Source organism: Drosophila suzukii, chromosome 3 (genome assembly GCF_043229965.1).
Source record: "Drosophila suzukii chromosome 3, CBGP_Dsuzu_IsoJpt1.0, whole genome shotgun sequence".
NCBI lineage: Eukaryota > Metazoa > Arthropoda > Insecta > Diptera > Drosophilidae > Drosophila > Drosophila suzukii.
The window spans coordinates 33,500,353-33,506,395 of NC_092082.1; the positions used below are offsets into that span (position 1 = coordinate 33,500,353).

General features: G+C 38.7%; 1 long non-coding RNA gene across 1 annotated transcript; it reads right to left on the bottom strand.

Moving 5' to 3' along the window:
• Nucleotides 1-2,584: 2,584 nt before the first annotated feature.
• On the bottom strand, nucleotides 2,585-3,695 carry LOC139352698 (uncharacterized). Its single transcript, XR_011603923.1, has 3 exons — nucleotides 3,509-3,695; nucleotides 3,385-3,451; nucleotides 2,585-3,330 (listed from the first exon to the last, which is right to left on the bottom strand). It is a non-coding gene; the product is annotated as an uncharacterized lncRNA (long non-coding RNA).
• Between the last annotated feature and the right edge of the window lie 2,348 nt (nucleotides 3,696-6,043).

A 6,043-nucleotide genomic window follows, 5' to 3' on the forward strand; every position in this document is an offset into this window, starting at 1 on the left:
TCTAACTCTACGTAGCCTTATAACAATGAAAAATATTTTAAGAGTAGTGGTTGCGGAATTTAATAATTTGTGGAACCTGACCATCACTGAACCAAAATCATCTTTAGCCCATATAATCTTTATTAGTGTAGATGCCAAAATAGAATTCACAGCTAACAACAACACAGTCTCATCACTATCACGCTGGTAGGCCTTTCAACGCTGGAAGTTTAACCATGTGAGTCATACTTATGCGCCCTTGCACACCTATTTTGTGATCTATTTGTAAGTCGATCCAATCTCTCGTGTGTTTTCCCACAGCGCGTGGTGTAAGCTCCGATCGGGAGCTTTATTAGTTTACTGTTTTGCGTATATATACTGAGAGCTTGGTGACCGCTTACAAGCTTATAAAGATTATTACCTAGAAAGTATTCTACCCTAAAAAAAGAAAAGAACCAAGCAAATGTATTATTAATCTCGTGCGAAGTAAAAACGTGATTCGCTCGGTTCCACAATATTAATAACTCCGAACCCCCCCAAGAAAAATAATGACCCAAAAACAAATCGTAAGGCTGTTTAGCCACCATATTACTCAAATCTTCGAACCTTGATTTGTAAGGGCACAATAATGAAGTTATAGAAAGAAATACTTAGTTGTAAATCCTAATAATGTTGCCGATATCCAATTCCATAAATTTAATCCGGCGAACCAAAACTTTGTACATACGTAAGAAAACTTGTAAAATTTTTCGGTGTCGGTAGACACTAATTAATCCGGTTCAACTAAAGATAATAGAATACTACCTACTTGAAAGAAAGAAAATGTTAAATCAACAAACGCCCCTTTGCAACTAAATACAGATAATACCTTGAAGAAAATCATGCACGGCTAAAGGTGTGTAGTTTCCTGAATTGACATGGCAACTTAAATTATGAATCGGAAGTATCTCTTGGGTATCTTCGTCAAATAGTCGAAAAGATTATGGTTGGGTGGGTAGAGAACGCAAGTGTCGAATATCAGCTAAGACCTTGTGAAACGTTAGCCTGTCAGTAGGATATTTAAATTTTGCTCTCTCTTTTTTTTTTCTTCTTTTCTTTTCAATGTAAGTTCTATAAAGTAGTTTCTGTTGGAATCCTAAAAACTAAAGTATGTATGGACAGCTAGAGACGGCACACAGACCCACCCCATCGCCGAAAGAGCTAAGGCACTAGAGGATTCCACCCGCCGTTCTCATAACTGGGTAGAAGGAAGAGATCGCTAATCACAACTTATCTTGTGTATCGCGTACTGGCAACACTTTTATTTGCCGCGAAATAGCAGCTCCTCATCCTGAGGCTACCATTACACGCAATGGAGGCTATCCAATGCAAGTTGGCGCAGATTCGGTGTCGAGCTAAGAAGTGCAGCAGGCAGCTCGCCGGAGTGGCACCGACGATACTGATCTACTTGCCGCTCGACTGAGGCTTCTTTCAACCCAGTATAAGATGCTTATCCGGACGACAAAGGAGCAAAAACCATAGGAGTAAAAGTAATACCGCTGGTAAAGGGGCCTGATAAGGATAGGAGGAGGACATAAGGAATCATGGTGAATTGACTGAAGGATGTGCTACTGAATGACTGCAGATGGCAGTTTGGAATTCGGCCTGGACGCTGCATGGAGGATGCATGGATGCACGCTAAAAACACCGTTGCCAACAGTCGTGGGAGGAGAGTACTCGGAATCTATGTTAATGCTATGCTGGATCGACTGTCGACGTTGGCTGTCGAGAAATAGAGCTGTGGAAACGCCTTTTCTCCGGCTGAAATGGAAGCATTCATATATTTGGAACTTACTGATGGATGTGCTGCTTCAGCTCTTGGAGCCACATTGTGACCTGAGCTCGTATGCAGATATCTTGCTACTTTTCGTCGACGGGAATTCCCGTGGAGATCTGGAGCGGATGGGCGATCACTTGATGAGCATCGTGAGAGCTTAAGGAGATAAGGTTGGAGAGAGGGAGTCATCCAGCAAGACAGCAATCATGTTGCTGAAAAGAAAGCTTTCATGCACAAGGAGACCAATGGTACGGTTTGCTGGAGCTCAGAAATCGGCTGGCTGGAGTTGCCGCAGGGGTAGCGCGGGTGCTTCAAGTCAATTGGGGGCTAGGCTCCCGTGCAAAGAGGAGGATTTACAGCGGACTTATAGTGCCCTGTGCATTCTTCGGTGCCTCGGTCTGCTACAGAGTTGCGAGGAGGGGTAAGTTCCTAAAACTCCTCATGCCAGAGGTCCATCGTTTTAGGATGCATACCGGTATGCCGCAGTGTCCACTGTGGCACTGCAGGTGCTTGCTGGTGCTCCTTCAGTGGATTTGGACGCTCATCGGACTGCAGTGAAACTCAAGCTGACGTTGAGCACAGCCGCAGCTCCAAACTTGGCGTCGCTTAAGGAGCCCATTTTTATGCCGGTTATATTGTCTCATAATTTCCGTGAAAAGTAAGCTATCCTCGAACATTTGTTACACTTGGTCTGTTGAGTTGGCTATCCGGTTCCTATTTTGTTGATCGAATCACTGGTACTAGACTTTAACAACATGGCTTCGGATTGTTTATTTAACTGCTCCTCTACTTGGAAAGATACCCTCATATAGAGAGTGCTCTCAGCTCAGAAGCTTCTTCCGCTGCTCCTGGCAGGCCCTCGAATCAATTTATTTGTCCTTTAGAAAAATCCGTTGTCGTAAACGTGAACAAATTTTTTATTAAGTTTTTGTTCTCTACTGTGGCCAAGTTCCGAAATAAGTGTCTGTCAAGCGTAGAATTTGGTTTGGCCGAAAAGTATTCATTTAGCTTTGAGCTTTGTGCTCAGATTACCCAAATTAAAAATAAAATGATAACGAAATATGATTTGGATTTATTATTGGCTTGTTATTAGGTATCTGCTAACGGTTTTTCATTTATTTTTTTAATTATTTTTTTTTAGTTTTTTGTTTGGCTTGTATATAACATGGTCGATTTATCACTTGTTATTCCCAGGATGAAACTCTACCGATGAGCTTATACTTTGTACTTTTCTACCGCTTAGATACATACAGTACAATAAACATAATAAGAGATAGATTAAATCATTCTTTTTAATTTTCCTTTAGTATAGGCTTATCAATAATATTTAAATGTTGTAGTTACCATAACTATGCACATCAGCACTTGTAAAGTAAACATTCCAAACGATAAAAAAGCCAAAGTTGTAAGTGCAATATCCGTAATGTCCTTAAAGTTTATTTCTCTCTTATGTTTCGATAGATCGGCTAAAGAATTTAGACGCTCGGGATTTTCTTCGTAATGAGACGTGGAATCTCTTTGAAAATTTTCGTATCCTTAAAAGAAAGTTATTATAGCTATTAACCAGATTATATTTATTTGACACTCACCGTTTTTACTATTTTTATACAAATCAGTTACGAGTAACTTTGACATAATTCCAGATGTAGACTCATGCTGTAAAGAATAGGCGCATAAGTATTTTCTCCCAAATATGAATCTGACCTTACTTACTAAGTTATTATTACTCGGAAGTTGAACACTCTCATAAGCATATCCAGTAATATCTCCATAATCGTATTCTTCCTCAGCTAGGGTATGTGGCTCAACTATACCAGACAAACTTCGAAACTGATCATCACTCCCTTGAGTATATTTACTTATTCTATTTAAGTTTTCGGGCACATCATGTAAAGCAAGAGCTCTGAAAAAAAAATTTAAAAAATTGAATTTAAGTACAAAGGTTTTAAAATTAATATTCTAGGGGGATTTTTGTCATGTGCTCTTAGTGAAAAATGTGTTAGTAAATTAAATTTTTCTGTGAGCATCCGTAGAGCATCCAAATGTTTACTCAACATTCCTAAATATCCAAAATGTCCTCTAAATGGCCCAGACATCTCAAAAAAATTAGGGTGAAAAATAAATACTTCTATGACACGGTAACTCCTGAATATCTACATCTAGATATTATTTTACGAAATGAAAAAATCATGAAAAGATCATTTATAAAACCTAAGATGCTGCTTGATCCCAGTTCAAACTTCTAAGGGTAAAAAGAAAAACATTTTTTTTGTACCGGTCAATATGCACTTGATATTATGGACTGCAAACCGAAAAACAATTTTCCAAAATAATCGATTTAGCGTCGCTTGTGACCGGTTGTGTTTATCTTGTGCACTGTGATTTTTGTCAATTTGTCATTAATATCTGTGATACTGGTGCCTTGCTTTGTGACATAGTCCAACTTAAGCAGCCGTCCTTGTGTTTTAAATCGTCTGTTTATGTTTAATTGTCTATTTTATTGTAGAAATTTTAACAAAACCTAACTCTGTTTTTAGTCTGTGCATTTCGTTATTGTAACTTCTGTACGCTGTGGTGCATTTGTTTCAATAGCTTTTGTTGTTGTTTTCCATAACTTTCTTGTAATCTCTCTCCCGTTTCTTGTCGCCTAAACTGATGTCGTGCATATTTTGTTTGGGTTTCGCAAGCCACGCTCAGTCGACAGCCACTCTGTCGCGCGCTCACTCACGTAGTCTCTACGCGCTCTTATACTTTTGTGTTCTTGTGTGTCTACATTTTAATTGTTTGATCCCAGTGTCAAATAAATAAATAAATAAATAATAAAAAAATAATAAATAACTTTTTTATTTGTTTTCTCAAAATACTTGAAAATGGCTCTTTTTTGTTCCAAAAGGATTGTCAGTTTGGATCGTCACCTAATGACGATTTTATTTACTGTCGTCTCTGCAACATAGTCATACATCCGAAAAGTACTGGACTTGTGTGCAGAGTAAAAGACTATATTGATCTGCGTGTTGCTTTTTCGTGGACTTGTGCCTCATGCGTTGAAATAGACCATGATTTGGATGGCTATGTTGCGCTGACCAATGATCGTTTTATGAAACTGTTTGATCAACTTATGAGCGTAGTTGCTGATTTTAAAGAGTTTAAGGCGGACCTTGATAATAAAAATATGTCAGTAGGGTCACCCAAACGCAAAAAGACCGCTCCTTCAAAATCTGTTTAAGTAAAGGCATCAGTTCCAAATCGCAACTTATCGGTTTCTACTGGCGCTGGGGGACCTAAAGCTTCACTCCCAGCAATACCATAGGTACCAAAAGCTCTGGAGGAGTCCCTGTTCCTGCTAGTCAGCCTAAGGGGTCAAACACTACGGAGCTTTCTGTGCCTACAGGTGAAGTTAGCTCTATAGGAGTCCCTAGTCTCGATAATCAGACGAACGATGTTTAGATTGCTGGTGGTGGAAGAAAGAGCCTCTCGGTTGTTCCATATAGGAAGCAATTATTTGTGTCTCCCTTAACACCTGAAACCACATCTGCAGATGTTTTGGAAATTATACAACAGGAATTCCCATCTCAAAACATCACAGTGGGGGATTTTAAATTTCCATATGTTCGTAGGATATCTTCATTTAAAATATCTGCTCCTCCGGAAATATTTAATGTACTAAATTCTATAAGTTTTTTGATTGCCGTTACCTCTTTTTTAACATCGGAGAGAAAATACTTTCTTAATCCAAATGACATAGAATTCGTTGGTGTTAAAGTTTCTTTGAAATCTTTTTCTATTTATGTAACTTGTTCTTATATTGCACCTAGATCCGACTTAACAATTTATGAGCAACATTTGTCTGCAATAAAAACTGTTCTATCTCATCATTCCGAAAGGGATGTTTTGATTGTTTTGGGTGATTTCAATCTCCCTGACATATCTTGGTCCCCTTCTACTGACTCACTTGTCTCTACCCCTTTATCTGACCATGACTTCGTTGACGGTCTGTTAGAATTATTATTACGGCAAGTTAGCTTTATACATAATTCACTAAACAGACAATTAGATCTTGTATTTGTTTTAGATCCGTCTGAAGTCACGGTGTCTAGAATTGACCCTATAGTTGTGCCAGAAGACCAGTATCATCCCACATTAGAACTTACAAATTGTCTTCCCTGCGTTGATACCCTCTCTCCTTTACTTTCTCCAACTAAAAGTAGATGCTTTCGTAAATAAGACTTTAGCAAACTCAACAACTTG